Source organism: Primulina eburnea, chromosome 12 (assembly GCF_022965805.1).
Source record: "Primulina eburnea isolate SZY01 chromosome 12, ASM2296580v1, whole genome shotgun sequence".
In the NCBI taxonomy this organism is placed as follows: Eukaryota; Viridiplantae; Streptophyta; class Magnoliopsida; order Lamiales; family Gesneriaceae; genus Primulina; species Primulina eburnea.
In genome coordinates, this window is record NC_133112.1 from 17,478,531 (window position 1) to 17,501,694 (window position 23,164).

General features: G+C 39.2%; 1 non-coding gene across 1 annotated transcript; it reads right to left on the bottom strand.

The window, feature by feature from the left end:
• Window positions 1–19,235: 19,235 nt before the first annotated feature.
• LOC140808516 (small nucleolar RNA R71) lies at window positions 19,236–19,342 on the bottom strand. The gene has a single exon (XR_012112937.1). It is a non-coding gene; the product is annotated as a small nucleolar RNA R71 (small nucleolar RNA).
• Between the last annotated feature and the right edge of the window lie 3,822 nt (window positions 19,343–23,164).

Consider the following 23,164-nt stretch of genomic DNA (forward strand, 5'->3'; position numbering starts at 1 on the left):
GGTTTATAGTGTTGGGAGAAATCATGGGTATTTTGATTGTGTTGGTTTTATGGTTTTGTGGTATGGGTTTGTGATTATTGAGATGTTGATGGTTCATTATATGGTTTATTGTTGTAGGAATTGTACCAAGGGAATAGAATCAAGCTTCTTGTTGGTTGTAAGTGGAATTCATTTCCTTGTGCTCACATGACAATATATGTATGGTGTTTCAATGATTTTATCATGCTATTCCCTTTCATTTGATTAATATTATGTATAAATACACTTTGTTGTATATTAGAGGCTTTTATATGTCTCAATTGTGTAAATGGGAATACAAAAGAAAAGAGTATGCAAAGTGTTTGATTGAATGCCAAAAGAGAGTTCAAATGATTTATTGGATTGATAGATACATAGTCAGAGATTGCATATAATTACTTGATCAACGACCATAGGCTTATATCCCAATAGAGTATCGATTTATATCGATAGGATATAGGTACAGAGACAGAGATACTATTTAGATATCAATCCAACAGAGAAAAGAGAAATACCATCATTATTGTTATGTTATACAATGTTATTCATGTTTCAAGAATTAGACGGTATTTAATGATTTCAAAGCCATGTTTTACAGAGTATGATTTGTACAGATTGTTATGTAAGAGTTCCACTTGCTGAGTTTTATACTCATTTCAGTTATTTCATGTGATGCAGATAAGAGTGACAAGCCAAGACGTTGATTGGAGCCGGGGTCATATGCATACAAGAGATGGAAGGAAAAAGATATTTTACTAGCCTTTTTGACATGATCAAAAATTATATTTTGTATTTTGATGCAACACTTGATTGATCATGTATATACTTTTGATTGTAAATGTTTTATGTCAAGAAATTTTAAATCCTTCCTCCATTCAAATAAAATTTTTAATTTCCGCTGTGTTATTTCATAAAATTGGTCAAAGGTGTTACAATGCGTCTGCCACAACATTAGCTTTTCCCGGATGATAGCTAATCTCACAGTCGTAGTCCTTTATTAACTCAAGCCATCTACGCTGTCTCATATTCAGTTCATTTTAGGTGAAGAAGTATTTCAAACTTTTATGATCTGTGAATATTTTGCACTTCTCCCCATATTCAATACAAAAACTACTGTTGCAAGCTGAAGATCATGAGTGGGGTAGTTTTTCTCGTGAATTTTCAACTGTCTCGACGCATAGGCTATAACTCAATCATTTTGCATCAAAACTACGCCAAACCAAGAATTGAAGCGTCGGTATATAGAACATACTCTCCTTGCCCTGATGGCATAGATAACACTGGCGCTGATATCAAGGCTTGCTTCAACATTTCAAAACTGTCTTGACACTCGGATCCCCAAATAAACTTTGAATTTTTCTTAGTTAAGGATGTCAAAGGTACTATAATGGATGAGTATCCTTGAATAAATTTGCGATAATAGCCAGCTAGTCCCAAGAAACTGCAAATCTCGGTAACACTCTTTGGTACTGGCCACTCTTTCTGTTGAGACTCGTACTTCGTATTTGAAAATTTGCGGAATAATTTAAAATTTTCCTTTAAAACTAAATAACTTGCCTCATTCATAAAATAAACTGATAAAAAGGTACAAATGTCAAAATAGCAGCGGAGGTAAATACTGTTTCAAAACAATCACTTAAAAATATTTCAACAAAACAAAATGAGTCTGAGCATAAAAATGATAAATAAACTGAAACATGAGGTCTTCGGGTTCCAACTACTGCCGACCCAAGCTAGCTCACTGGTCTTCCCCCACTTGGCCTCGACCTCATCAGTACCTACAACAATCAAGTCTAGTGAGTCTAAAAACTAAGCATGCATATATCATAGATAACAAGAAATATATCATAAAATTCGGCGTAACGTAAAAATGCCGTATTGTAAAAACGTAACGTGAAAATCGTGTCATGAATAATTATAAATACGTGCATAAATGAAAATGGTACGTAAAATGTTTGATCGATAGAGCCCTGTCATAAAATAGCATATCATAATTTTTTTGTTGAGATAATGTTCTATACAAGTGGCCCGTAACATAACATGAATCGTGTGATCAGACCAAACCACAGTATACTAGGAGGTAGAGATCATCACAGTCCTTGGACTGGATATCCGTACCCATATATGAACATGAACTGGTCGTAAGTCACTGGGTGAAGTAATAAATCACACAAGCTGAATCCCATAAGCGTGAGGTGGCCACAAGACATATCGCATATATCTCAAAAATAAACATTTTATATTTTATGCACGTAATATAATTAAAATCCTGTTTTTACGAAATGGATTGAATCGTTCCCAGGCTCGCTGCGACGTCATTCTAACATGAGAAACATGCAAATGAACTTAACTTGACCAACACTTCATAACCGAACAAAAAACGAGACAATTACGCCTAACAAACTTAGTATCTAACCATGACTCCGCACCAACACGAACCAACCTCGAACCATCAGTTTAGTCATGATTAAAATACACCTCAAATGATGGAAAATAAATACCAAGGGCTGTAATACACTAAAATTGGGCATGGAGGCCAAAATCATGAAACACTCTTTCGAGAGTCACTTTGGCACATCGCACCGTAAATTCTCGTATGACCTCTAAACTTAACCAAATCAAAAACAGTTAAAAACATGACCTTACTAACTCAATGAGGTACTGTCCAGTCCAAGGCCACAGGCTAAAAGCCAACCAAGAACTCAAACATGACCTATGAAACCAAGACAAAGTTGCTGTAAAATTCCAGCGGCAGCAGCTTAGCTTGAGTTGCTTCGTTTACAAGGCTAATGGCCATTGGGGCTTGAACCACCAACCAGAGCCTCTTCCAAACATCCTAAGGTATGGTTTGAACCATGACTAAGGGCCCTACGCCAACCACAATCCAAACAAACACCTAGGACAACACAAAGTTCAAACCGAGAACACAAAGAAAAATTCTGTACCATGCGATTGTTTGGATTGCTTGCTATCAAATTTTGTTACAGTGGTCATATGATCAACCATGGCTCGATCTAGACATCATGAGGTATTGTGTGAACCATGGCTAAGGGCTAGAAGCCAACCAAGATCCACCCACCACTCAAATATTAAACTACTCGCACAAACTCGGAAAAATGAAAACCGAAGGGGCAGTCTTGTGTTGTTTGCTTTAAAACCGATGGGACCATGAACCAAGCCATGAAAGGTCATCTTGGTCATGTCCTAGAAATGCTAAGGAAGGGTTCTAACCATGGTTATAGGCCCAAAAGCCAACCAAGATTCGAATCTCCTGGAACAATAAAAAAAACCAGAATTTCAAGACTCAACTTTCAACTATGGTGGAGTTGCTGTCAAATCGTGAATCCAGCGAGTTGGGGGCTTAAAATAATGGACCAACATGATCCTAACTCACCTGGAACCGAGCCAACCCCCTGAAATCGCAAAACAATACCAAACGTGAAGCATGAAGGTAGCCGAAAAATCTGTGCAGAATTTTGTGAAATGTTGCTGTCATAATTTGGTTTTCACCTTTAAATCATGTACATGTGATGTTTAAAAATCAGTATATGACTTGATTGAAGACAAAGGAATAACATATACATGCCTTGAATTTTTTTTTAAAGAAAACAAACGATTACGACGAACACGGCGCGGCGGAGACGAAGTTCTCTTTTCTTACTTGATTTCTCTCTTATCTTATTGTTGCTTCTCACGTTTTTTATCCTACTGATTTTATTCTGAATTTTCGAGAGAATGGAGTGAGGGAGAGTGGTTAGGGAATGAGGGGAGTTTACTAATTAAATGGGATATTAGAATGGCAAATAAAAATATTTCTATCCTAGAGTTTGAGAGATAAGGAAATGAGGTGTGATATCAAGGGATTTGAGGGTGATTTGGATGGGATGTGGCCGATTTCTTCTTTCAAAAATGGGAAAGAATATTGCTTAATTAATAATTTTTGTTGAATTAAATAGAAGGAATTAATCAAACCAAGAAAAGGATTAAGAAATGATATCAAAATGATGAGTTGTCAATTCATATTTAAATCCTACAAGGGGTGGCCGAATTATGCTTATTAAAATGGGGTAAAATATTGCTTAAATTATAAATTTTATCTTCTTAAAGTTTTAAACACTAATTATGTATTTTAGTGAAATAGTAAATTTAATTTAGGATGGTAATTATCTTGCATGCATGGATAATTCTTTGAAATCAATTACTAACATGTTAAGTTATAATTTCTTAAATAAAATAAGCCTAGATTAATCTATCTCAATTGGTCACACATTTTAATTTAGGTTTTTAATTAAATTATTGGACATAAAGGAACTTATTTACTACTTAACTCCAATTAATTAAATACCTAAACATTCTTTTTCATTAAAATAAATTATTCTTTATCTTAAATAAATTCTAGGAATATTTTCTTATCATTAAATTTTATCTCCATTCTACGACTCCAGTCCGGCCTCGCTTATTTAACCGAAAAGACAAAAGCTAAACTTCTGCGATTTAAAATAAATAACAATGACTAAACAACTTTAGAATGCCTTAAATATAAAAGAAATCATTTTCAATTTAAATAATAGTAATTATGCATGGCTTATACGTAATCTTATTTATCGAGTTGTACAACTCTCCCCTCATTAAAAAAATTTCGTTCTCGAAATTAATACTTACCGAATAACTCGGGATACCGACTCCTCATCTCTGGCTCAGACTCCCACGTAGCTTCCTCCTCTGAATGATTAAGCCATTTGACTTTAACTAGCTTAACCAGTTTGTTCCGAAACTTCTTCTCCTGTCTGTATAAGATATGCACTGGTCTTTCTTCATGAGACAGGTCTGGAGTGAGCTGCAACGGCTCGAAATTCAAGACATGCGAAGGATTCGCCATATAATTCCTCAGCATAGAGACGTGGAACACATTGTGTACTCCGGCCAGATTCGACGAAAGATCAACACGATAAGCTAACATCCCAACCCTGTTGAGGATCTCAAATGGTCCGATGAATCTCGGACTGTGCTTTCCTTTCTTCCCGAACCGCATGACACCTTTCATAGTTGCTACCTTCACAAAAACATGGTCGTCAACGACAAACTCTAGATCTCTCCTCCTCTGATCCGCATAGCTCTTCAGTCGGCTCTGAGCAGTCCTCATCCTATCACGGATCTTGACTACTACATCGGCAGCCTGCTGAATGCACTTCCGGACCCAATTCTGATCTTTCCCCTACTTCATCCCAATGAACCGGCGATCTGCACTTACGACCATACAGTGCTTCATACGGAGCCATATCTATAGACGACCGAAAACTGTTGTTATAGGTGAACTCTACCAATGGCAAATTCTACTCCCAACTCCCTGAGAAATCGATGACACAAGCACGGAGAAGTACCTACAAAATCTAGATAACTCTCTCTGACTGCCCATCAATCTGAGGGTGGAAAGCTGTGCTAAACAACAACTTCGTACCCACTGATGAAAGCAGACTTCTTCCAAAATGCAGAAGTGAATCTAGGATCTCGGTCAGACACTATAGAAACGGGAATACCATGAAGTCTGACTATCTCTCGGATATACAACTCTGCATACTGAATCATGGTGAAAGTCGTCTTGATAGGCAAGAAGTGCGCTGATTTGGTAAGACGATCAACAATCACCCAAATAGAATTTGATCCTCTAGCTGACTTCGGCAAACCGACCACGAAGTCCATGGTAACATTCTCCCACTTCCACTCGAGAATAGGAAGAGGCTTGAGCAAGCCTGCTGGTCTATTATGCTCCGCTTTCACTAGCTGGCACGTCAGACACTCGGATACAAAACGTCGATATCCTTTTTCATTCGAGGCCACCAATACAACAACTGCAGATCTTTGTACATCTTCGTACTCTCAGGATGAACAGAGTATGGCGACATGTGGGCCTCGGATAAAATATCTTCTCGAATAGAATCACTGCTAGGAAAACACATTCTGTCTTGATATCTCAATATACTGTAGCTAACTGTATACAAAATACTGCCCTTGGCCTCATCTCTCTGCTTCCACTTTGCCAACTGCTCATCTGCTGACTGACCACTGCGAATACGGTCTAGAAAGGAAGACTGTATCGTCAAAGTAGACAGAAGGAGAACTCTATCTCGAGGATAAGTCTCTAGATCAAACCTCTGTATCTCAGACTGAAGAGGCCTCGAAATCGCTAGATGAGCCATCACTGCGAATTTCTTGCTCAATGCATCCGCAACTACATTAGCTTTGCCAGGGTGGTATCTAATGTCACAGTCATAGTCCTTCACTAGCTCCAACCAACGCCTCTGACGTATATTCAGCTCTTTCTGCGTAAAGAAGTACTTGAGGCTCTTATGGTCGGTAAAGATTTGGCACTTCTCTCCGTACAAATAATGCCTCCAAATCTTCAAGGCACATACTACGGCTGCCAACTCTAGATCGTGGGTAGGGTAGTTCTTCTCATGGATTTTCAACTGTCAAGAAGCATATGATATCACCTTCCCATGCTGCATCAACACTGCGCCTAGACCGAGCTTCGAAGCATCGGTATACAAAACAAACTCTCCAGGCCCTGATGGCATGGCCAAAACTGGCGCTGATATAAGAGCTTGCTTCAAAGTATCGAAAGCTCTTCTGACACTCATCGCTCCACACAAATTTAACATTGTTCTTTGTCAACGACGTGAGTGGAACTGCGATAGAGGAGAATCCCTGAATAAAATTCTGATAATATCCTGCTAGCCCAAGGAAACTACGGATTTCTGATGCATTCTGTGGCACAACCCAATCCCTGACTACAGAAACTTTCACTGGGTCTACCTCAATACCGCTGCTAGAAATGATGTGGCCTAAGAACGTCACCTTCTTTAACCAAAATTCGCATTTACTGAACTTGACGAATAGCTTATGCTTTTGCAATGTCTGCAAAACTGCGGTCAGATGTCTGCTGTGATCCTCTTGATTCTTTGAGTAGACGAGGATGTCGTCTATGAATACTATCACAAACTGATTAAGAAACGGCTGAAATACGCGATTCATGAGATCCATGAAGATCGCTGGCGCATTCGTGAAACCGAACGGAATCACAAGGAACTCGAAGTTGCCATAACGAGTCCTAAAAGCAGTCTTGAGAACATCGGCGTCTTTCACCCTCAACTGGTGATAGCCAGAACGCAGATTGATCTTAGAGAATACTGAAGCTCCCTGTAACTGATCAAATAAATATTCAATCCGCGGAAGTGGGTATTTGTTCTTCACTGTAACCCTGTTCAATTCCCGGTAATCAATGCAGAGCCTCATCGTGCCATCCTTTTTTTTGACAAACAAGACTGGCGCACCCTATGGTGAAAAACTCGGGCGAATGAACTCCTTGTCAAGAAGTTCCTGAATCTGCTTCTTAAGTTCTACCATTTCTGTCGGTGCTAATCGGTACGGTGCTTTGATGATCGTAGTCGTACCTGGCATAAGCTAAATAGAAAACTCCACCTCTTGCTCGAGTGGCATACCCAGAGACGTCGTTAGGAAAACGTCTAGAAAATCCCTAACAATTGGGACAGCGGAGGCTGACTGACTGGGTGGCTCGGGAACGGATATAAAAGTTACCAAAAACGCTCGACACCCTCTATGCATGAGCTCCCTAGCCTGGACACAAGATATTAAACGCGGTAAATGAAAGTACATGTCTGGTTCGAATATGAACTGCGCCATCCCAGGCGGTCGGACAAGAACAGATCTCCGCTGAAAGTCGATCAAAACTCTGTTCCTTAGTATCCAGCCCATATCCAGAATGATATCAAACTCTGGCATCGGCAAAACGATAAGATCCGCATAAACAAGATTGCCATGAAGCTCGATTTCTATGTCTCGGATCACATTAGTGGCTGCCAGCTCCTCTCCAGAAGGCAGTACTACTGAATAGGCTATATCTAGCCCAATGGTCTTGAACTTGAGAAAAATAGCAAAGGTTTCCGAAATGAACGAATGAGTGGCCCCTGAATCTATCAAGGCTTTCGTAGGTGAACCAGCTATAAAAATTCTCCCCGAAAGATTGGAACACTAAGCTGAACCCAATAATTACAAGAACTAAACTTATAGACATGCGAAGGCCAGAGTTCTTCTAAACTAAATTCCCGAAAATAACACTGATTAGAGCATGCAATCCTATCACAAATTTTAAGATCAAAATCTCAACCCAAAACATTAATTCCCAAATACAAATTTAAAGCTTAAAGGTACCTGTCATGAGCATCGTCTCCGGGTTCGTCTATGCTGCATGGAGAGCAAAGACTCTGCCTTGGCTAGGCAGACTTCCCTGCGGGCACTGCTTCAGCAAGTGGTCTGGACTACCACACTTGTAACACTTCTCCAAGCCATATATACACGCTCCAGCATGGCGACGTGTGCACCTAGGACAGACTGGATGCTCTAAAGTCCTCGGGACTGCACGTCCCTGCTGCTGCTGTCCTCTGTTTCTGGGTGGGATGTGGAAAGGCCTCTTATTCTGATGCTGCTGCTGAGGAGGAGGGCGGTGTGGCACTTGGACTGGTCGCTTGCTCTGGCGGTCTCGCTCTATATCACTCTGGTCCTGCTCTGCAGCTAGAGCTCTCGAGACAGCGACATCATAGGTAGTAGGGCCTGCCACCCTAACATCACGGCGCAAAATTGGCCGTAGACCATGTGGGGACACGGACGCTAATAATCTTTGGGATTTAATTATCAATGAAGATAAAACAGGGTCTCAAAATTTTTTCGTTTTAAGATATAACTGCGGAAGGTAATGGAATCTAAATACTATACATGTCTGTATAAAATACATTTCAGTATTAAAGTACAACAAGCTAATTTAAGTTTCAACTACTAAAGTCCAGTAATAAAACCAAGTCTACTGTAAGTCCGGAATCACCACGCTACACTCGTCTTCTCTCATCATCATCTTGACCCTGATCCAGCCCCACCTGTTGTCATGCATACATACAAAACAAGACAACAGCCGGATAACTCCGGTGAGAATAAATCCCAGTATAAAACATGGTAAGCATGTATATATTCAAAATAAATCATGATTAGAATCAAAATAATAGATTTCCTAATCTACGAAATCCATTTAAACTAGCATGCAATTTAAATCAATAAATATGCACATAAACAATCTAAATCATACAAACATGCTATCATAACTGAAAGCAATAACGATGGGTCCCATGATCTAGGAGCCACCTCCATATGAGCATGCAGTCCTAATCAAATCATGTCTAGACTCGACTCAACTATAACTCTAGGGATCCCGGGGTGAATAAGACGTCACTGGCTGTCACCTACCCAACCACTCGGGGCGACTGTACGTCTTATTCCTAGACTTCGGTCCGAGCTGTATCGACGGCTGGCAATAGGAGTAATGACTACTCCTAAGTTGAGATACACCGAACGTCTAGAAGTCTGACAATGACTGTCAAGACTTTCCTATCTTAAATGCAATGAATAACAATCTGTAAACAAAGCATAATCATATTCATAACTGAATATCACAATTATCTTACCTGCTTGAATACAATTCTAAAATCAAAGCATAATCAGGTAACAATATAAATAATAATCTAGTATGTGATTTTATTGGGAAACGCAAATGAGATTTCATTTGAGTTGGGACTTCCCGAATATCACATGCATTATACCTTTGTCTTCTTGATCTGATGAAGACGACGTCTCGAAGTCGAATTTGTCCATATCTGATCTGAAATGACAATAACAGATACACTGTATCAATGTGTAACCCAATTCAAAATCTGTCTGGTCAATATCTGAATACACTACAATCTGATTCATATCAACCATATCACAAGATAACAGAAACTAATACTGAATCCGATCAATCTGTACCCACTGATGTTTAGACGGCATAACAATAGTCTTGTAACCCCGTCAGTCTTAACATCACAAGTATAATACCAGAAATCCTAATAAATCTCAGTACATTCTATAACTTCAATACCGGTATCCTGTAGAATGAATAACAGCATAATTCTGATAGCAATCTCAATCAAATCAACTCTAAAATTCATAACAATTCCATACCCAGTCTATTTCTAAATCTGACTTCGATTCTACAATATTTACGGTAGCAGAAACACCATATCTGAATCATATTCAATTCTAACAACATCATAAATTCAAATCTTGTCTAAACGTAATAAAACTTACGTCCTTGTGTAGCCTGCGTTGATAGGAACACAGTACCGAAGTCGGATTTCAATTCAGATAGACGGTTTACTCGCAAATCGATTTCGAAGAAAAGAACAAAGCTTTCCCCCAAACTTGTCGATTTCCTTTGCTATTCTGAATGAGAGACGCTTGTTATATGTGTATATATATACTCCATGCATGTAGAAAAACGTGGCATACTTCTTCACGCAGCACGTCTCGCGCATATGCGCGAGTAGTGCGAGACCTACTGTCTCGGCGAGAATGCTACTCGTGCATATGCGCCATTATTTCCGCGCATATGCGCCACCCCTTCTGGCCCTCCCGCGCATATGCGCCACTCAATTCGCGCATATGCGCCAAGGCTTCTGGAGGTGTCGCGCATATGCGCGCCTGTCTTCGCGCATGTGCGCCAACCCTACTGTGATTCTCGCACATGTGCGCCAATCTTGATCGCGCATGTGCGCCAACACATTAATTTGCACACACAATTTACACCTTTCACATGTGTTCTAATCCGATCCGTACCGTCTATAATTATCTCAATTAATTCAATAAATCATTCCGGATTAATCTCCGATTACAGTAATCATATCCAAATCATTTCAGATTACGGTAATTAAATTTCCGGGCATTACAGACCATCTAGAAAATGCCTCCAATTGGCTATAGCATGACTTGCAATCAGGGGCACGAAATGGAAAACCCTCTCAAACTTACGGATGAACTCCGTAACAGTCATATCTCCGTGCCTCAGGGTCATGAACTCCCTGGTCAACCTAGAACGCACCTCGTCAGTAAAATATTTAGAGTAGAATACCTCTGTGAAGCGAGTCCAGCTCAGAGTAGCCAAGTTCAAGGCTACGGATGCTCCTTCCCACCATAAACGGGTGTCTCCTCCAAATAGATAGGTTGCACAACAAACCCTATCTTTATCTCCAAGCTCCATGAACTCAAAAATAACCTCAAGGGACTTAATCCAGCCCTCGTCAATCATGGGATCTGCCGTCCGTGAGAACTCGTTAGGTCTCATCTTCATGAATCGCTCATAGGTCGCTTCAGGACCCGCCGACCTGGCTGCCACAGCGTTATTCCCCGCAAACTGTGCGAAGCACCTAGTCATCCTAGCTAACATCTAGGCGTTCATGTCCGGTGGAGGGGATGGAGGTACATTCCTCTCCTGCCTCTGATTCTCGCCGTCCTCCTAGCGAGGCTCATCATCTCTTGTGCGCTCAAGCATGCGTCTAGGAGGCATACTATTCCATATATAACCCATACGTACCAACATGCATCATTTCTATTATTTCTTTAAATTTAAATAAATACTACATAATCATAATCTTGACATAAAATATTTCATGAAAACATGCTGTTAAAATATTTCATGCTTTAAACGAAATGCGTAAACGTAAAACTTACAGATCGAAGACGTGACTTCATGAGCTTCTCGAGGTCAGTAGTAGTAAAACCTTTTACAAGAACATAGGCTCTGATACCAACTGTAGAGGCCCGTATTTCGTATATGAAAATTTACGGAATAATTTAAAATTTTCCTTTAAAAGTAAATAACTTGCCTCATTCATAAAATAAACTGATAAAAAAATTTTAATGTCAAAATAGCAGCGAAAATAAATACTGTTTCAAAACAATCACTTAAAAATATTTCAACAAAACAAAATGAGTTCGAGGATAAAAATGATAAATAAACTGAAACATGAGGTCCTCGAGTTCCTACTACTGCCGACCCAAGCTAGCTCACTGGTCCCCGCCCTCGGCCTCGACCTCATCAGTACCTACAACAATCAAGTCTAGTGAGTCTAAAGACTCAGCATGCATATATCATAGATAACAAGTAAATATCTCATAAAATTCGGCGTCGTATTGTAAAAACGTAACGTGAAAATCGTGTCATGAATAATTATAATTTTATGCATAACTGAAAATCGTACGTAAAATGTTTGCTCGATAGAGCCCGGTCATAAAATAGCATATCATAATTTTTCTGTTGAGATAATTTTCTACGCAAGTGGCCCGTAACATAACATGAGTCGTCTGATCAGAATAAACCAAAGTATACTGGGCGGTAGAGATCATCACAGCCCTTGGACTAGATATCCGTACCCATACATGAACATGAACCGGTTGTAAGTCACCGGGTGAAGTAATAAATCCCATAAGCTGAATCTCGTAAGCGTGAGGTGGCCACAAAACATATCGCATATATCTCAAAAATAAAATTTTTATATTTTATGCACGTAATATAATTAAAATCATAGTTTTACCAAATGGGTTGGATCGTTCCCAAGCTTGCTGTGACCTAATTCTAACATGAGAAACGTGCAAATGAACTTAACTTAACCAACACTTCATAACCGAACCAAAAACGAGACAATTACGTCCAACAAACTTAGTATCTAACCATGACTCTGTACCAACCCGAACCAACCTCGAACCATCATTTAGTCATGATTAAAAAACACCTAAAATGATGGAAAATAAATACCAAGGGCTGTAATACATGAAAATTGTGCATGGAGGCCAAAATCATGAAATGCTCTTTCGAGAGTCACTTTGGCACATCGCACCGTAAATTATCGTACGACCTATAAACTTCACCGAATCACAAATGGCCAAAAACATGACCTTCCTAACTCAATGAGGTACTGTCCAGTTCAAGTCCATAGGCTAAAAGCCAACCAAGAACTCAAACATGACCTCTGAACCGAAGAAAAAGTTGCTGTAAAATTCCAGTGGCAGCACTTTCGCTTGAGTTTCTTCGTTTACAAGGCTAATGGCCATTGGGGCTAGAACCACCGACCAGAGCCTCTTCCCAACATCCTAAGGTATGGTTTGAACCATGGCTAAGGGCCCTATGCCAACCACAATCCAAACAAACACCTAGGACAACACAAAGTTCAAACCGAGAACACAAAGAAAAATTATGTACCATGCGATTGTTTGGATCGCTTGCTGTCAGGTGTCGTTTCAATGGTCATATGATCGACCATGGCTCGATCTAGACATCATGAGGTATTGTGTGAACCATGGCTAAGGGCTAGAAGCCAACCAAGATCCACCCAACACCCAAATTCGAAACTATTCACACAAACTCGGAAAAATGAAAACCGAAGGGGTTGTCTTGTGTTGTTTGCTTTAAAACCGATGGGACCATGAACCAAGCCATGAAAGGTCATCTTGGTCATGTTCTATACATTATAAGGAAGGGTTCTAACCATGGTTACAGGATAAGGAAAGGTTCTAACCATGGTTACAGGCCCAGAAGCCAACCAAGATTCGAACCTCCTGGAACAATAAAAAAAACCAGAATTTCGAGACTCAACTTGCAACTATGGGGGAGTTGCTGTCAAATATTGAATCCAGCGAGTTGGGGGCTTAAACTAATGGACCAAATGATCCTAACTCACCCTAGTACATGCCTAGATGCAGCCTGGCACGCCTGGAGCCGAGCCAACCCCCTGAAATCGCAAAACAATACCAAACGTGAAGCATGAAGGTAGCCGAAAAATCTGTGCAGAATTTTGTGAAATGTTGCTGTCATAATTTTGGTTTCGCCTTTAAATCATGTACATGTGATGTTTAAAAATCAGTATATGACTTGATTGAAGAGAAAGGAATAACATATACATTCCTTGAATTTGTTTTGAAAGAAAACAAATGATTATGACGAACACGGCGCGGCAGAGACGGAGTTCTCTTTTCTTACTTGATTTCTCTCTTATCTTCTTGTTGCTTCTCACGTTTTTTTTCCTACTGATTTTCTTCTGAATTTTCGAGAGAATGGAGTGAGGGAGAGTGGTTAGGGAATGAGGGGATTTTACTAATTAAATGGGATATTAGAATGGCAAATAAAAAGCTTTCTATCCTAGAGTTTGAGAGATAAGGAAATGAGGTGTGATATCAAGGGATTTGAGGGTGATTTGGATGGGATGTGGCCGATTTCTTCTTTCAAAAATTGATATGAATATTGCTTAATTAATAATTTTTGTTAAATTAAATAGAAGGAATTAATCATACCAAGAAAAGGATTAAGGAATGATATCAAAATGGTGAGTTGTCAATCCATATTTAAATCCTACAAGGGGTTGCCGAATTATGCTTACTAAAATGGGGTAAAATATTGCTTTAATTATAAATTTTATCTCCTTAAAGTTTTAAACACTAATTATGTATTTTAGTGAAATAGTAAATTTAATTTAGGATGGTAATTATCTTGCATGCATGGTTAATTCTTTAAAATAAATTACTAACATGTTAAGTTACAATTTCTTAAATAAAATAAGCCTAGATTAATCTATCGCAATTGGTCACACATTTTAATTTAGGCTTTTAATTAAATTATTGGACATAAAGGAACTTATTTAATACTTAACTCCAATAAATTAATTAAATCCCTAAACATTCTTTTTCATTAAAATAAATTATTCTTTATCTTAAATAAATTCTAGTAATATTTTCTTATCATTAAATTTTATCTCCATTCGCCGACTCCAGTCCGGCCTCTCTTATTTAACCAAAATGACAAAAGCTAAACTTCTGCAATTTAAAATAAATAACCATGACTAAACAACTTTAAAATTCCTTAAATATAAAATAAATCATTTTCAATTTAAATAATAGTAATTATGCATGGCTTATACGTAATCTAATTTATCAGGTTCTACACTTTCACTGCCTCAACTTTGCTCGGATCAACTTCAACACCATTACTAGAAATGATGTGGCCCAAGAAAGCCACTCTATCAAGCCAAAACTTGCACTTGCTGAATTTTACATATAACTTCCTATCTTGCAGTACTTGTAGTGCTGTCCTCAAATGACGACTATGCTTGTAGAACCCGTAAATTAGACTATGTATAAGTCATGCATAATTTCTAGCATTTAAAATAAAATGATTTTTATTATTATTGCATGAGTATTTAAATGTTTTTCTTTAAAGTTAATTATTTTATGCAGTAGTTTAACTTTCATCTTTTCAGTTAATTCAGTGAGGTCGGACTGGAGTTGGAGTTTTGAGATAAAATTTAAGATTTAGAAATCATTCTCAGAGTTTATTTTAGCTAGATAATAAGTTAATTTAAGTTAAAAGAAGGTTTAAGGAATTATTTAAGTAACTTGAGGTAAGTAGGAAATAAGTTCATTTGGGTTCCATAATTAAGGTTTTAATTCACTAAATTATTTAAAGGATAGGTAAGGCTCTAAAGATTTAAAATACACTAACTAAATAATATTTCCTCTCCATTTATTAGATTATTTCTGTCACCCCTTAGAAAATTAAACAATTTTATGCCAACTCAACTTTGACCCTTTCCTTGTCATTTTTAGCATGATAATCCTTTCATTTATTAATTACCCTTAATTAATTAATATTAGATCATTATCCTAGCCTAGTTTAGCATGTAGAATCGGTCATCTCCCTCCAACAATACTTTGATATCAAACCATTTCAAAATTCAAAAAAGAGCAAGACTTGGTCATGCCCTTTGAATCCCTTTATTATTGGAACTCCCCTCACTCTCCTAACCATCATTTCCTCTCTCCCATCACCGAAAATTTGAGAGCATTTCAGTGTAAAAAACGTGAGCCACATAGCTAGATTAAGAGAGAAAATAATTCAGTAGAAGGAAGATCAAGAAGATCACTCTGCCTCCTCGCGCCGCGTCGTCGTTTCGTTCGTTTTCTTTTCAAAACGAAACCAGGCATGTTTATATTTTTCCTTGCTCTTGAATTCAGTCATATTAACATTTTTAAACATTATATGATCATCATTTCCGTGGCATAACCGAAATATATCAAGAAATTTTAAAAAATAAAAGATGCAGATTTCGGCCCTTCCTTGTGCTCCTCACAGTTCACTTGTTTTGGTGTTTCAGGTGGATGGATGGTGTCCAGGCTCCCAAAGCTGTATCTAGACATGTACTAGGACATGTTAAGACCATTTTTGTCCATTCGTTCAGTCCCACCATACATGCTGGAAACACGAATGTAACAGCAACACCCCAAATGTGTCCCTTTGAGTCTCGATTTGTATAGTCGCTGTCAAGGGAGGGAGTTTCTGATCTTGGCTGCCCTAGGGGCCTATAGCCATGGTTAGAACAGTTCCCTATCATGTCTAATATGTGACCAAGTTGCCCTTTTGAGGCTTGGTGCATGGTTGAATCGGTTTTTAATTAAAGAAACAAGAACAGCCCCTCGGCCCCCTTCCCCTGCTGCATGTGTTGTTCGGTTTTTGGTGGAATGGTGTGGATCTTGGTTGGCCTCTGGCCCTTAGCCATGGTTCAAACAATACCCTAGGATGTTGGTAAGAGGTTCTGGTCGGTGGTTCAAGCCCCAATGGCCATTAGCCTTGCAAACGACGCAAGGAAACCAAAGCACAGCTGCTGTATTTTGTAGACAGCAACTTGCTGCTTCGGTTCAGTGGCTCGTTCGAGTTCTTGGTTGGCTTTCAGCCTATGGACTTGGACTGGACAGTGCCTCATCAAGTTGGAAAGGTCATGTTTTTCGCCGTTCGTGATTCGGAACAGTTTTGAGGTCGTACGAGAATTTATGGTGCGATGTGCCAAATTGACTCTCGAAAGAGCGTTACATGTTTTGGCCTCCATTCACCAAAATTTCGGCCCTTTCCATTTTAGGAGCATTATTTCATCATTTTAGGTGTATTTTAATCATGATTAAATGATGGTTCGGTGTTGGTTCGGGTTGGCACGAAGTCACGATTAAATACGAAGTCGTTAGGCGAAATTGTCTCGTTTTTGGATTCAATTACAAAGTTTGGTCAAGAAAATCATTTGCATATTTTTCATGTTAAATTTAGGTCGCAGCGAGTCTGGGAACGATCCAATCCATGTGGTAAAATAATACAGGATATTTCTGATAGGACTCGTTTTTACGTGTTTTTAGTGTTGTTTTCGAGTCGCATTCAGGCATCATATTAGTTTGTTTTAGTTTAATTTAGCATTTTTCTATCATTATTTAGCATTTGACTGATCTCGTGTAGTTGGTGGTTATTTTGTAGGAATTGAACAAAAAGTGGGAAATAATTGCCAAAGAAGCGAGAGGTACTCGCTAGGGCGGTCAAAAGTGACCGCCCCAGCGAGCATGTTGATATGGCCGAGGAGTTGCTGCGCAAACGTCTCGCTAGGGCGGTCAAAAGTGACCGCCCCAGCGAATCCAGGGACATGGCCGAGGAAATTTCTGCGAGAACGTCTCGCTAGGGCGGTCAAAACTGCCCCAGCGAATCCAGGGACATGGCCGAGGAAATTTCTGCGAGAACGTCTCGCTAGGGCGGACACTTTTGACCGCCCTAGCGAGCTGCGAGATTTGAAAAGATATGTTTCCTTTTTTTTGGACTCTATTCTAGACCATAGACCTAACACACGAGAGAGGCGGCGTTTTGGGGGATTTTTCATTACTTTCATTAGATTTTTCTTGGGAGAAAAGGCTAGGAGCAAAGGAGATTTCGAAGACTTCGAGATTTCCACGCGTCGTGGCCGTCATCCGTCGTCATCTTTAGTATTTTCATTATTCAGTTTTTAATTCTTAGATTGTTGTTTTTTTTATTATGAATTTTAGTGGCTAAACTCTAGATTTGTTGGGATTTGAGGGGATCCTACCCCGTACTCGTTGTTTAACATTATTGCTCGACGTTTTTATTAAGTGATTTGTTTATGCTATTGTTCATTCTTATTTCAATCGAAGCTTAGATAACTTCCTTTGATTATTTCATGTTGTTAATGATGTCGATAGAATAATTAACAATAAGATCACATAGTATAAACCACGGATTTACAATTTTAGTAGATATACGGAATTGGGTACGTGTCGACAGTGATAGTTCACCCGGATGAAAACTAGTGGATTCCATAGGAAGTAATGCAATCTTGAACTGTTAAATACTTGAGGACACTTGAGTACTGCATGTTTATGATTAGTATTAATATCGCTCGACAGAGTATATTAATTAGTCTAGGGAATTCCGTCGAATTCACGAGTAAAAGTCGAATATAATTGTTTAAACACGAGTGGTAGGTGAACTGATAATTTCCCAACAAATTCATTTCTCCTTTGATTTAATCTAAATTAATCATTGCATTCTTGAGCACATTTCCTTTGCATTTTAATTATTTTAATTGTTCAATTTACATTAGTTTAATCATCAACTCAATTCATCGTTGCTAAAGAAATTTTACGTGAGAATAAAAATAGTGTAACGCAGTCCCTGTGGATCGATACTCGTATTCACTTACGTTTATTATAACTTGACTATCGTGCACTTGCGATATTTAAATCGAGCTTTCATCTATAAAATAAATTTTGGGACTATTCACTGTGCAAGTTTTGCTCGATCAAGTTTTTGGCGCCGTTGCCGGGGACTGTTGATTCACGATTTTTTTTTATTTCTCATTTAAATTCTTTAGTATTACTTATTTTATTGCTATTTGATACTCTCCTTGTGTTGCAGATTTTTCTGGTGGTGCATGCGAAGATCACTCGAATTTAAACTTGAGCCTTTTGACCCCGAGATTGAACGCACAGCTAGACGTCGAAGACAACAACAAAGACTCAAAGAACAGATGAAAAGACACGAGCAAGAACGTGGAGAGGAACAGCGTGACAATAAACAAGTTGAGATACCACGTCGCATTCCAATGTTGGATTATGCACAGCCGTCTCTTGATGGAGCACGTCCAAGCATCGTAAGACCAGTCATCCGAGCTAATCAGTTTGAGATCAAGCCAGCTATCATCCAGATGATTCAGAACACTGTTCAATTTGGGGGAAGTGCACTTGACGACCCTAATTCTCATATAGCTGACTTTCTTGAAATTTGTGATACTTTTAAGTTTAATGGCGTGTCTGATGATGCTGTTCGTCTGCGCTTATTTCCATTTTCACTGAAAGATAAAGCTAAGTCGTGGTTAAACTGTTTGCCTGTAGGGTCTATCACTACATGGGAGGATATGGCGAAGGCATTCCTGATCAAGTACTTTCCTCCGTCGAAGACTATGAAGCTTAGAGCCGACATTACTACGTTTGCTCAATATGAGAACGAGTCACTTTACGAGGCATGGGAGCATTACAAGGACTTGTTGAGGAGATGTCCTCACCATGAGCTACCGCTTGGGTTAGTTGTTCAAACTTTCTACTATGGTCTTATTACTCCTAACCGTACTATGATAGATGCTGCTGCATGTGGTAACTTACTGAGAAAGACGGCTGAGGAAGGATATGAGTTATTGGAGGAGATGGCTGCGAGTAGCTATCATCCTCAGTCTGATAGGCAGAGACGAGGTGCTGGAGTTCATCAAGTTAATGATTTGTCTGCGGTTTCAGCACAGTTAGAGGCTTTGAGTAGAAAGATTGATGGGATGAGCATGAGTGGGTCGGCTATGCGTCTGCAAGAAATTTTCTGTGATAAGTGTGGGGGTGAGCATGACGTGCAGGATTGCCAAGATGGCAATCCATTTTATGTGCCTGAGGGAGCACCGGTGAAACAAGTGGGATTCCAGAACCGTCCTAGAAATGACCCTTATCCGAATACATACAATCCGGGATGGAGGAATCACCCAAACTTTTCGTGGGGAGGCCAAAACAGCCAAAATCGCCAACAAAGAGGTCCACCATATGGGATGCACCAAGGATTCAAACCAGAGCCGCCTCGGGAGGAGAAGTCCAATTTAGAGCAAATGATGACTAAATTTATTTCTGCAACAGAGACGAGATTTCAGAATCAAGATGCATCCATAAAGGGGTTAGAGAATCAGATTGGACAATTGGCAAAGTTGATTTCTAATAGGGACCAAGGAGCTTTTCCAAGCAACACGGAAACTAACCCAAGAGAGCATGTGAAGGCTGTGGAATTGCGGAGTGGAAAAGCACTCGAGTCTCATGAGGAAAAGACCAAGCATGGCAAGGATGAGATAGAAACTCGAGGAGGTAAGTCTTCTAACTCTACATCTACACCTATTGCACAAAATAAAATTGTTATCCCTCCACCTTTTCCTGCAGCGATGAAGAAAGCTAAATTAGATGCACAATTTGGTAAATTTCTTGAGGTATTTAAAAAATTGCATATTAACATTCCTTTTGCTGATGTCTTATTGAATATGCCAAGTTATGCAAAATTCTTGAAAGATATCTTAGCAAATAAGCGGAGGCTAGAAGATCATATGACGGTGAATTTGACGGAAAATTGCTCCGCTTTAGTTCAAAACAAGATGCCTCCTAAGCAAAAGATCCAGGGAGTTTCTCTATACCTTGCATTATTGGTGATATTAATTTTCATAAAGCTCTATGTGATCTTGGTGCGAGTATTAATCTGATGCCTTTTTCTGTGTTTAGGAGACTGGGATTAGGGGAACCCAAGCCAACTAGGATGTCGTTGCAGCTGGCTGACAGATCTGTCAAGTATCCACGTGTGATTATCGAAGATGTTTTGGTGAAAGTGGATAAGTTCATTTTCCCTGCAGATTTCGTGATACTAGACATGGAGGAAGATTTAGAGATGCCTTTAATCATAGGGAGACCATTTCTGGCTACAGGGAAAGCGCTAATTGATGTTGAAGAGGGGAAGTTTAGACTGAGAGTTGGAGAAGAAGAAATTATTTTTGATGTTTTCAATACTCTCAAGCACACAATGCACAATGATAGTTGCTTTCGTATTGATGTTTTGGATTCTATTGTTTGTGATTTTGTGCAGGATGGATTGAAAGAACCATTGGAGGCCACTCTCACTACTGAAAAGCAGGAGGACGAGCTAGACGAGGAAAAGATGGAGATGGTAGCTCATTTGAATGCCATTCCACCTTGGAGAAAGCAAGTGAGGCTTAGACTAGAGGAATTGGGAGACAGAAAAGATTTAATGCCTCAGAAGTCAAGCCTAGAGGAGCCACCTACTTTGGAGCTCAAACCACTACCTCCACATCTCAAGTACGTATATTTAGGAGAAGATAATAAATTGCCTGTTATTATTTCCTCTTCTTTGACAGATGATATGGAGAGTAAGCTCATGGGGGTCCTTAAGGAGCATAAAGGAGCATTCGCTTGGAAGGTTTCGGACATAAAAGGGATACGTCCTTCGATCTGCATGCATAAAATTCTGATGGAAGATAAGTACTCACCTCTAGCACAACCACAAAGGAGACTCAATCCAAAGATGCAAGAGGTAGTAAAAGCTGAAACAATTAAACTTCTGGATGCAGGTATTATCTATCCTATCTCTGATAGTGCGTGGGTAAGTCCTGTACAATGTGTGCCTAAAAAGGGTGGGATTACTCTTATTACCAATGAAAAAAATGAGTTGATTCCCACTAGAACTGTTACGGGTTGGCGTGTGTGCATAGATTATAGGAAACTGAATGATGCAACCCGTAAAGATCACTTTCCCTTGCCATTTATCGATCAAATGATTGAACGATTAGCAGGTCATGAATTCTATTGCTTTTTAGATGGATATTCGGGATACAATCAAATCACAATTGCACCAGAGGACCGAGAGAAAACTACTTTCACTTGTCCTTATGGTACTTTTGCGTTTAGGCGTATGCCCTTCGGTTTATGCAATGCACCTGCCACATTTCAAAGATGCATGACTGCTATCTTTCATGACATGACTGAGAATTTTCTTGAAATTTTTATGGATGACTTCTCTATTTTTGGCTCCTCATTTAATGAATGTCTAGAAAATTTGAACTTGGTGTTAGTTAGATGTGAGGAGAGCAACTTGGTGTTGAATTGAGAGAAGTGTCATTTTATGGTTCAAGAGGGGATTGTGTTAGGACACAAGGTATCGGAGAATGGAATTGAGGTCGACAAAGCCAAGGTGGAGGTAATCAAAAACTTACCCCCACCTTCATCAATAAAAGGAGTTAGAAGTTTCCTCGGGCATGCTGGTTTTTATAGGCGCTTCATCAAAGATTTTTCAAAAATTGCTAAACCTTTATCCTCTTTGTTGATGAAAGATGCTGAATTTAATTTTGATTCTACTTGTCTGCAGGCATTCGAGATACTCAAGGAGAGCTTGGTGACAGCACCTGTTCTGACTGTCCCTGATTGGGAGTTACCGTTTGAGGTGATGTGCGATGCGAGTGATACAGCTGTGGGTGCGGTGCTGGATCAGAGGAAGAACAAGGTATTTCATACCATCTACTATGCAAGTAAGACTTTAAATGATGCTCAATTGAATTACGCTACTACTGAAAAGGAATTGCTTGCTATAGTATTTGCTTTCGACAAATTTCATTCATACCTTGTTCTGTCTAAAGTAACTGTGTATACCGATCATTCTGCCCTGAAATACTTGCTTGCTAAGAAGGATGCGAAACCTAGATTAATTAGGTGGATTTTATTACTGCAAGAATTTGATCTCGAGATTCGAGATAAAAAGGGTGTGGAAAATGTAGTTGCTGACCACCTATCTAGGCTTGAGCATGTTAGAATTAAGGGCAGTGACGATGATATAGATGACTGGTTTCCTGATGAACAATTGCTTGAGGTAAATGCATGCCCTTGGTATGCCGATTTTGCAAATTTTCTTGTCACTGGCACACCTCCACCTATTATTTCACCAAAGAAAGAAATTCTTTTCAGACGTGAAATATTACTTTTGGGAGGAACCGTTTTGTTTAAGATCTGTGCAGATTCTATGATAAGAAGATGTGTGGCGGAGGAGGAAACCAATCAAATTCTGAACCATTGCCATGACCGTGAGGTAGGTGGTCACTTTGGACCCATACGGACGGCGTCTAAGGTACTTGAATGTGGCTTCTATTGGCCAACTCTTTTTAAGGATGCTCGTTTGTATGTTCTCAATTGTGATAGATGCCAACGCACATGTAATATTTCCAACCGTCATGAGATGCCTTTAAATAACATTATTGAGTGTGAAATATTTGATGTGTGGGGGATTGATTTTATGGGTCCTTTTCCTGCGTCTTTT